Genomic DNA, 11,434 nt, shown 5'->3' with positions numbered 1-11,434 from the left:
CAGTCTTTTATCTTCGTAGTCCAGGGCCCTTGGTCTGAAACATCACCCACAACCTACATGTACCTGCACACAAAAAAAGTAACATTCCTTCCTTGATATATATATATGAGTCTACAAGTACAGAAATTCTAGACAGTAAAGCAGATTGTACAATGTAAGAATCTGGGACTTTGTGAAGCATGTGATCATACAGGTACATTGTGAAAGCACTCGACTCCACAGGGGCATGGGGGAGGGGGTGCATTGGGCCAACGGATGCAAACAAACAATAAGACATTGACTTGGGACCCTAATACTGTTGCACGGTGAGAAAAAATAATTTTTGCAGAGGCTGATAAACTCTGTTTTCAAAAAAATTCCAGTAAATTCTTTATCCCATGAACAAAATAATGTACACCAAATTTGATAAACACCCTATGGGAACAGAGAGCACAATCCACTCACACAGACAGGGGTACATGTATGATACATCATGGGACTTTAATAGACAGTCATCATCTTACATGTTTAACCCTTTATATTCTGTGCAGGTACAGTTGGAATGGTACATTTTGAATGCAATGGGTAGGAAATCACTGTGTATAGGGCTCTGGGAGCTATCGATAGTCATTAGAGTGTACCTTTGGGCTCCTCTTCTAGAGAATACACTTTGCAACTACAGTAGTTTTAAACTACCGGTACACATTATGTTATTCTCAGTATAGAAGACAAACTCATCCATGAGTCACTAAACCTCATGTTTGAGTCAGTCGTCATCCAACCATGGGTGTATGCAACAAGGGGGGGGGGGGGGGGGGTAGGGAGGGTCGTACGACCCCCCCCCCCCCCCCACCAAATTTTCAAAAGGTCCACTTTTTGTAAAAGACATTTTTGTTTTTTGAGGGCTTTTTACTCTATATAGGCCTACAACAGGAACAAAAAGTGACCAGGTGGTGTTCCAGCAAATTGTCAAAAACCTCGTAAATTTCGTAACTTAGTTTTAATATGTCATAATTTACCTTATTTCTAAGCTGCACTGCCATGCCGAAAAAGTCACTTTTGTATGCACATGCACCAAATTGCCCCATTTTAAGATATAAAATTCAAAAACTCCCTACCGTGGAAGGGGGGACACCCCCCTCCCACACCCTCCCCCCGCTCGGTCGCTCCGCTCCCTCGCAAAGGTAAAGGTCCAAAAATTTTGGTTACGACCCCCCCAGAAAAAATCCTGGATACACCCCTGCCAACTGTTACCAGCAAGGCTTGGGTGTAGTCAATCATGCAGAACATACATTGTTTGAATGGATACAGTGTACATGTACAATGTACGTACGTATGTATGTATTAATATAGTGGGTTTGCTTTACTCCTCACATGTCACAGGGCCCTTGCATTTATGTGCATAACTACATGAACATTTGTGACCGTGCATCACAAAACGAACAAAAAGTCACACCCCTTGATTTTGTGTGAGGACTCAAAAAAGGTGAAATGGGTCAACCAAGTCAATCCTGAGTTTTTCATATTTTCTGAAAGAGCTATCCTTCTTCTACATTATGCTTAAGGTTGGGATCATAACATGAATGGGAAAGTGTGTTTTCAGCAGTTTTTCTACAACCTTGTTTTGGGGGAGAGTATAATGATCAGGTATGTCTAGAGGCCCCTTTTCATTTCTTGAAATCCTTTACACACTCTTCACTTTGAAGTCTAATAACTTGTGAAAGGATAAAGCTACTGCTTTGAAAGTTGGCACTAATCATGAACATAATGTGTTGATAGGACATACTCAATTTCAGGTAAATCTGATAATCCCTTCATTGTTGTTGCTCCAGTGGTTTACACCCTGTGTTTAGTCCCTTCAGGGAGGTGAGAACCTCCCTGGTCCCTTTTACTGCACAGCTAGGGCAGCTTGGTAGGGATTAAGCGCTTGAATAGATCCTGTACTTCAGAGCCTCTTTTCTCAGTTCCCACTTTTCCAGAGTGTGTGCTACCGGTATTTAGATAGGCTAGGGGAGTCCATTTGAATTGAGTTATACATCATTTTAAAGCTTAGAATCTGCTCTTTAAGAATCTGCCCTCACCTAAAAATCCATATCTGGCGAATTTTTGTTCGTTTTGTGATGCAGGGTCACATTTAATATATCATATTGTACAGTGTGCATCTCATCGTACAATGTGCAATGTCTTCCCACAACTTGGCTTAAATGACAAACACAAAATATCATTGCCTGCAGGTTATCTATACAGGAAATAACTCTTTCCTTTTTGGAGTAATTACCAAGTAATCACTGTTTATCAATGTATGATCAGACTGCACAGTATGATAGTACAGCAAATCATAATGGTGTAATACTCTATAATTATCTAGACCCATTCACATGCACTACAAAGCTATACAATTAACAAACAATCCCATGTCTAAGCATTGAAGGCCCCTGATGATAGCCAATTCCAGTCCTGTAAAATCCCTCTTCCATTGACTATCTTGTCTTGAAATATTAAAAATTATGGAGGGGTTTATCAAAATATACAGTATGCATCAAATGTCCTTGATAATAAAAAGTTTTAATGAATGAGAACTTTCCAATCATTATTTATGAGTAATTGGAGATGAAACAGGAATTCTCAAAGCAAGAATTACAAAATAAGATAAATAATCTTTTTTTTCTGCATATTAGTATGCTCCACAGAAAAAAAAAAATTGTCTTTTGTGATGTCATCAATATTCAGTGAAGTTGGCTGAAATACATGTATTTTGATTAACAATTTGTACCTGTACAGTCAATGTACCTGTTGTATGTGCCCCTTGCCATAACAATGTGCCCCACATCATGACAAGAGGACTTTAATTCCACACCTTTTTCTTGCTACAATGTACACACTTGATCTTTTCACATAATACTTTAAATATTTTGCAAACTTACACACACATGTAAATGTCATTTATTGTACATTTTAATTTAATGAATCAACTTCTGTAAAATATATATTTTTCAAATGTTATTGTTGGAAAGGGATTATATAAATGAGTCTACATTTGTATAGATTCATAATGGGTCTACAGAATAATCTACGTATGAAAATCATGTTTCTTCCCTTTCAACTAAATTCATTCTGTGCAGTTATGATCCATGTTCTCTGTTGTCCCAACTGCTCATCAGAAAAATGAAAGTTGGTGGCTGATGTGGTTTTGAATGTGTACGCAACTTAAGCGATAGGCCTATACACTGTAGGCCCTACAGCACCCAGGACTCCCATTTATTCCCCAGGACCGGCAGTTTTCTGTTGTTATATTGAAATTTCGTTATTAACCAAACAAATAAACGATAAAAAATATACAGCCAACAATTTTGGAACTTTGATTTTATTTCGTTGTAACCAGAATTTTGTTATTTAACTGTGTTCGTTATAATGGGAATGCACAGTACCCCATTCATCTATTAATCTTTCACACAGACAAGGGAACCTTCACATGACTCAGCTATGTATGTTTTTAATATTCTGACTAAAATAAAAGGATTAAAGTCCATCTTTCAGAGCTTTCACTTCCATATACTTTTTCTTCTGGCTTTATAGTCGATGTCCTTCATTTCTGAAGATTACTTTGAATAAAAATAAAGTATCTATAGTATCATCATATCTAGCAATTTGACAGTAGGGGGCAAAAGGGGGAGGGAAGAGGCTTTCAGCCTTCAGGCAGTCTTGTTCTCCCTGTCTGGATGTATATTACATGTACTCTAGAGTCCTAGCCTAGGATTATGAGGGTTAGACCCTCCAGGGTTAATAGTGTTAGGGTTTGTTGTGGCATATAAAAAAGAATATCACGATATAGTATCTGAATGCTGATGGAGTAGCTACAAATTCAAAACTGCATTAGCAACAACAAAAAATTAATATCTCTTTAATGTGAGGGTCTACTGCACTGGCTTCATCATAGTTCAGTAACTTATTGCTTGGCCCTTGGGTCGATTTCACCATCTGACATCCATGAACAAAACATTTGAATGCATGTTTACATAACAAAATGAAAATTGAGATTAAAGAAATGTGATATATTTCACATACATTTCTGGAGCTTGGAGATATGATGTATGTATTATTTTGTTTAAAAATATTGCAGAAAAGCTTAAATGACAGAATACTCGGGGTTTTTACCCATTTCTTTTTTAATGAGTCTCACTCTTAACTATAACGCTAGTCTTTGAAGTCTTCTTATAACGTATAGATGGCGATGGCCGGAGTTGGGTTTGCTGGACCCCTTGGCCTTGTCTGAACTGGTCAGCAGATGGGCATTTGACCAGTTTTTTTACCCTTTGTTTACAGTTATATAACTCACAAGTCAAAAATTCAGTATAAGTAAACTTACTTGATTGCTGGTTGTGTGACCCCACTTGCAGTGCACTGTTGTCTGTAGGAAATCGAGAGCAGGCAGGCGAAGATATGGGTCCGCTGTGAGAGTGTGTGGTACCGGTACTGCAGTGCAGTGCTACTTGAGGTAGCTTGCTGCGCTAGTATGGTCGGCTGTACGGCTGGTAGATGATGCAGTTTGTTTACAGCTGCTCGCTCGAGGTGATCGGAAGGACGGACTACGAATGATAATAGTTGGTGCGGATGCACTTGAATACACACTTCGACTTCAAAGTAGTGACAGTCGGTAGTTCTGGCACAGCATGCATACTATCATTGGCTCCCTGTTACCGCAGAGTGGCATCACCATCGCAAGTTTTTCCTCAGTCGTTTTGACGTAGTAATGGTACTCTTCACTTGTACAACCACACCATCATACCAGCAGCGCAGCACTGTGAAGCAGCCCTAGTTTGATTGATTGATGTGTATGCAGTGTATGTGTGCGTGGTTGTGTTCTGTGTTGCATTAGATTTTTACTGGAAGTGCTAGTGCATCTACGTGTGTGCGATCGACGTTATGGAACGGCGAGTTAGCGTGTGTGAGTTGATACCACAGAACTATATAGGTAGAATGATCAAGTGGGGTCTGAAAGCATAGCCAGCGCACGCGATCTCCGCCATTTTGGTTAGTCTTTTGTTACGTCACGGCTTGCGTGCGCAGAACAGGGTTTGCAGGGTTACAGCCATAGAGATGTATACTAATAATATACTAGAGCGCGGACTGCGTGTGGCGCGTACGCAGTGCCCGTGTGCCGAGATGAAGAGGCCGCGCGCCATCTTTGTCCGGGCAAAAACAAACATCGCGTCCGGGCAGCGCAGTAGTGGTGGACACGTGAACAAGCGCTCAAACACGTAGTTTGTATTGGCTTTCAGCAAGAAGATGAGGGGGTCGGAGATGAGAGAAGGAAACAACTAAAAAATTTAAGTTGTAGCAATTTCTTATTATGAGTGGTAAAGAAAATGAAAATTAAACAAAATTTTACTTTATTCTCCACGAGGTAATACTTTCAAGCCGACCAACACGACCATGGTCCATGCAATACAAAGGGTTCTCTTGGTCTCTAGACAGCCGGGTGCCCCTTGTGATACAGTATACTGCGTCAATTTTTGTATTTTTTTTTGCAATTATATATATATATATATTTTTTTTTTTTTTTTTGTATGAGGGGACTGCATTCTATAGTCCTATCTGTGTATACGAGTGTTTCATCGAATTTTTTTTTTGGGGGGGGGGGTGGGGTGGAAATGAAATAAATCATTTTTATAAGCACGTGTATAGGCACTCGATTGGTTCCATGACATATTAAGTTCAAACTCGAAATGCTAATACATAAACCCTAACCCAAATCATAACACCTAACTCTAATCCTAATCCTCACCCTGCCTTGAACCAAAAGCCCAATCAGACCCATGATGCTAATTCTATTTTCAGAAAGATATCAATGCCGGAGCATAATATGTCCTGTCACCAGGCATATACTACGTATTCTAAGCTTTCTCACACTATATCATTATAGTAAAATTAACTGCTGGTATAGCAAAGGGTGGAGGAACGATTTTTTATTTATTTATTTTTTTTTTTGGGGGGGGGGGCTCAAGGGCCAAATAGGGCACTTAGAAAAGAGCACTTTTTAGACTTAAAAAGGGGAGTTGTTGTTTTTTTTTTTTTTGGAAATGGGGCAAATGCCCCCCCCCTTCCGCCGACCTTGCATATAGTTATGTACTGTATTAGTTATCTATAGTAGCATATAGATCGAGAATGGCTGAGGGAGGGCGGAGTGCCCCCTGACGAATTTTGCAAGACCTTTTCTTTTCTTTTTCTTTTTTTTTGTCTTGAATCAATCTGTTTAACACACACTATAAATGTAATTTTAGTTACTAGGTCTTGTGAAAGGAAACTCCGCTCCCCTTCTTTTCTCCTGTTTCTACATCCAAAAGCAGCACATGAACCAGGCATTTTGCAACATAGATATATGCTACTTTAAGTAGAATTTGCGAATTTAAGAACATTTTCGATTTCCAAACTCCGATGGAGACCTTGACATAGATGCTAGCCTACTGCCGATGCATCCCGTCGTCGATCTCCCTGCATGCTCCGTTAGCGCTACACGTTATCGGTACGGTGGCTAGTCGAAATTTGCCCGGACCAAAATGGCGAACGCCTCCTTCTATCGGTCACAGGGATTTTACGGAGTCCGCCCTCTAGTGTTCTTAGTATATATCTCTATGGTTACAGCATAGCGCAGGCCTACGCTGACTTTTTTTTTCTTCTTTTTTACCTCTTGCCCCCTGGCCCTGTTCATCGCAAGCCGTGACGTAACAGAAGACTAACAAAATGGCGGCATGCAATGTGCGCGCAGCTGGCTATAAAGCTACGCATGGGTTGTGAATGGGCTTGATCAATCTACCTATTTATATCTGTGGTTGATACACGTGGATGTAGGCACTATACACGAATACACCACGTGCGTTACGCGCGAATGTATACACCGAGTGAGTGGGAGTGGCGGGGGCTCGTTATTACACGGTATGCCAGAAATGAAAAGATGGAAAAATGACAAACAATCAGCTGCTGCAGTAGACCGGTGCAGTATCACAATTATTTGTGATTGTAAATCACAAATATTTATTACAGATTCTAATCAAATGATTGGTTGAGAGCGTACACGCCACCAGGCATTTATTCAGCCTAACAAACATACGTATGATTTTGCAAGAATTCCAGTGCAGTTGAAAGTCATTATGAAAAAGAGTACAATTTCTTTGCACATGAACAGCTGAAATTTATTGAAAATTAGATACCAAGATCAGGAAGTTATTGTGACATTTTAAAGTTTCATTAATTTTCAGGAAACACTTCTTGAACAATCAATATGAGCACGAAAAATATTAAACTGATGACGATGTCATGCCCCTCACAACTTGCCATATAGGGCCTACAGTTGGCCTTCATAATTTTGAAATTTGTAGATTTTCATTCAAACGCAAGTACGCCCAAATATCAAATCTTGACATAGCCTATCCAACTATTAATCATTCTGAAGTTATTCAAACAGGAATGGCATTGTGTTTTACACTTAAATAACAGAAACACTTGATATTTCGTCATTATTTTTTGTACATAATCAATAGAAAATTGCGAGTCATTTGCATATCAATATTAACTGTAGGCCTATTTTATGAGAACTGTTATGCAAAAATTAGTGAAACTTCGCTATTCTATCACTTCCCACATTTCAATCTGATTTTGATATTTTTTCTTCTGTTGCAAAGTCCTACTCGTATCGTAAGTGTTTTTGTGTTTTTTGTTGGTGATTTTTTTATCAGACTATATATATAACTTATAACAGGACCTGCATATACCAGTGTTTTTTGTTCACGTTGTGACAGTGGACGGGCAAGATTTTGATTTACTCGCAAAAATTCTACATGCATTTAAAATTCTTTGACGGGACTTTGAGCTGAGGATGATTTGTCAAACGACAAGGATCCCGCATCATCATTTCAACATAACAAATGTACATGTGTATAGTACACATCACATTGTAATAATAGGCCAATTATGGACCCGTTAATAAAGTCATTATGGACAACAGCAATCAACAAAATAGCACACAGGCATATACACAACAAGTATAAGCCCTATGATATGCACATGTCTACTCGACGTGCTTCTTGTTGATCTCCAGTAATATCATAGACCTATAGTATTAAACACATTTTACCAGCGTTCCCACTTCAAGATTTCATTGGCTGACAAAAAGAGAATCGCTCTGATGGTACAACTTGCAATCTGCAGTTAACCACACACACACACACACACACATATATATATATATATATATATATATATATATATATATATATATATGTGTGTGTGTGTGTGTGTATGTGTGTGTATGTGTGTATGTGTTTTTGTGTATGTTTGTTTTTGTTTGTTTGTTTGTTTGTTTGTTTGTCTGTTTGTTTGTTTGTTTGTTTGTTTGATTGTTTGTTTGTTTTCTCAGGCTACCATCACAAAGCGGCTTTAAGAACAAGTACTCTCCGAGTGAAAATATTCACTCTTAAAAGAGTCAACACAAAAAAGAGTGAATTTCGAGTGAAATTGGAGTGAATTTTGAGTGAAAATGTTCATTTTCACTCATTTTGGAGTGACATCAGGGATCACTCCAAAATCTTCGGATGATCCCTGACGTCACTCCAAAATGAGTGAAAATGAGTGAAAATGTTCATTTTCACTCATTTTGGAGTGACGTCAGGGATCACTCCAAAATCTTCGAGTGATCCCTGACGTCACTCCAAAATGAGTGAAAATGAGCATTTTCACTCAAAATTCACTCCAATTTCACTCGAAATTCACTCTTTTTTGTATTCACTCTTTTTAGAGTGAAAATTTTCACTCGATTTTTTTTAGAGAGTACCTTTTTAGTACTTTTTTTTCATTTATTTCAATTGTAATCTATTTATAATGTTCTCATAAAAGCAGGGTTATAGTCCCATTCAAGCCGCATGGCCTATACTTTTCAAGAAAGCCCTGCTATAACAAATCACATTTATAATACAAATGATAATAATATAACTAATACTTGAACATAATAAGCATTATCATAAAAGTGCATGGAGAATCAATGTAGGCCTAGATAGATAAAAGGAGAGAGAAAAAGAGAGAGAGAGAGAGAGTGACAGAAAGAATACATGTATATGCAACTTTCAATTGTAATCTATTTATAATGTTCTCATAAAAGCAGGGTTATAGTCCCATTCAAGCCGCAAGGCCTATACTTTCCTTGAAAACCCTGCTATAACAAATCACATTTATAATACAAATGATAATAATACATAACTAATACTTGAACATAATAAACATTATCATAAAAGTGGAAAATCAATGTAGGCCTAGGAATAGATAAAGGGAGAGAGAAAAAGAAAGAGAGAAAGAAGGGTGACAGGAAGAATACATGTATGCAACTTTCAAAGACACAAGAAATCAACTAACCACTTCGATGATGCGGACATTAAAGGGGCAGTGAGGCGGAGGACTTGATAGATAGGGACCCTTGTGAGTTGAATAGCTTCGTTGCTGTGTAGGACAAAGACAGTTTTTTTTGCACTCGGTCTCACACTTGGGTTTAGCTAGATACAGTTGGTGCATGCCTCCGGAGACTGATCTTGTAGAATATGGATTAACTCGCTGGGGTAAAGCTCGTCTAAGTATTCAGGAGCAAGACTATTCGTAACTGGTTTTATATTATTACCGGTACATGGTACAATGTAATTGTATTCCAGTCTATGTTTGACAGATTGTAACTTTAAAGAATCTAACATATTAACTTGAACTGGGAGATATAAGCTACATCTTATTTTAATCGACAATAATGATTTGTTTTGACACCTCTGTATAGCCTTCTTAGATTTTTCTTCGACAGTGAACCCCACACAGTTGAACAATAATCAATATAAGAAATTATCAAAGTGATTAATATAAATGAAGAAGTGAAGAGTCTGTTCACAAAAACCGATAAGTCCATATTTGCCAAATGGAGATATTTGCGATTAAAGGTCAAGAAAAATAACGAGAATGATAAAAAAAATTTTGCTTCTTTTGACCATAACTTCAAAAATGTACCTTTATGTGTAGTGACTAATATATCATTTAAAAGGTTTTTATTTTGTACTTTATGACAAAGACCGTTCTTCAAAATCTTCAAAAATGGACTTATCGGTTTTGCGAACAAACTCTTCAAGTATACTGGTTTTGTCAGACAGTGCTTAATCCTCATATACGTAAGAGAGTATAATCTTCTTAACAACAATATCATTGACTTGAAAAGACCAAGCTAAGTTCTATTACAATAACGCCTAATACTTAAATTTTGTTACATTTTCCAACATAAATTTCGTTGCATTATCGAACAGTGTGTCTTCCACTCTAATTTGTAATGTAACAGAAAACATATTTGTTCAAGACATTATCGTGATTATTAGCCTATACTTTTGATTTATAATGTAGGCCTACAGTTTTGTTCAAAATAGTGTACGGTCATGGAAAATGAATTGAATTGCACTAAATGAAACTCGACTACACTGAATTAATACACAAACACAATATACAGGCAAGTGATTTAGCTCACTATTTTTTATGTATAATGAATATTCTTCAGGATGTAAAAGTTAGTCATGACTATACATGAAGAGTTTGTTCGCAAAAACCGATAAGTCCATATTTGAAGATTTTGAAGTACGGTCTCAGTCATAAAGTACAGAATAATACCTTGTAAATGATATATTGGTCACTATATATAAAAGTACATTTTTGAAGTTATGGACAAAAGAAGCGAAAATTTTCTTATCATTCTCTTTATCTTTCTTGACCTTTAATCGCAAATGTCTCCATTTGGCAAATATGGACTTATCGGTTTTTGCAAACAAACACTTCATATGTAACAGCATAATAAATTATCTAATTGTGTTGGGCTTGCGTCAAAGCCAGGTATAAAAATGGCAAAGGAGTAATGTAGAATTCCGTCAGCCACTTTCCTTTTTTTTAAAATAATAAAACATGAAAAATAATGTTAATAGGGAAACCTTGAAATTGTGTTGACTCACCCCATCACAGGGCCGGCGGGGCGTTTTCAAAAGTGTGTGTGTGTGGGGGGGAGGGGGGCACTTCCGGGTTTGATGAGCTAACAAGCAAAAGAGAGAGAGAGAGAGGGAGAGAGAGAGAGAGAGAGAAGGTCCTGATCAGCTCATCTCTCCCCTTCCACTTTTGGGTTTCTTCGGCTGACAAGCAAAAAAAAAAAAGCAAGAAAGGTCCTCAGCTTATCTCTATCTCTCCCCTTCCACTTCCGGGTTTCTTCAGTTGACAAGCAAAAAATAAAAAATAAATAGATAAAAAAATGGGGCCAAAGTGATGACAACTTATATAGGGTCCTATTCCTTTGTATGGTGGACAATAAGTGTGGGGGCCCGAGCCCCTACTAAGGCCCCCGGTTCCGCCGGCCATGCATCATACATTCAGGTAAGTGTTATTCTAATGTTTTTCTTTTGAC

This window comes from Diadema antillarum, unplaced genomic scaffold (genome assembly GCF_040938485.1).
Source record: "Diadema antillarum isolate AM-2024a unplaced genomic scaffold, OU_Dant_1.0 seq00001076_RagTag, whole genome shotgun sequence".
Lineage (NCBI taxonomy): Eukaryota > Metazoa > Echinodermata > Echinoidea > Diadematoida > Diadematidae > Diadema > Diadema antillarum.
Note: the sequence above shows the minus strand (reverse complement) of the source record.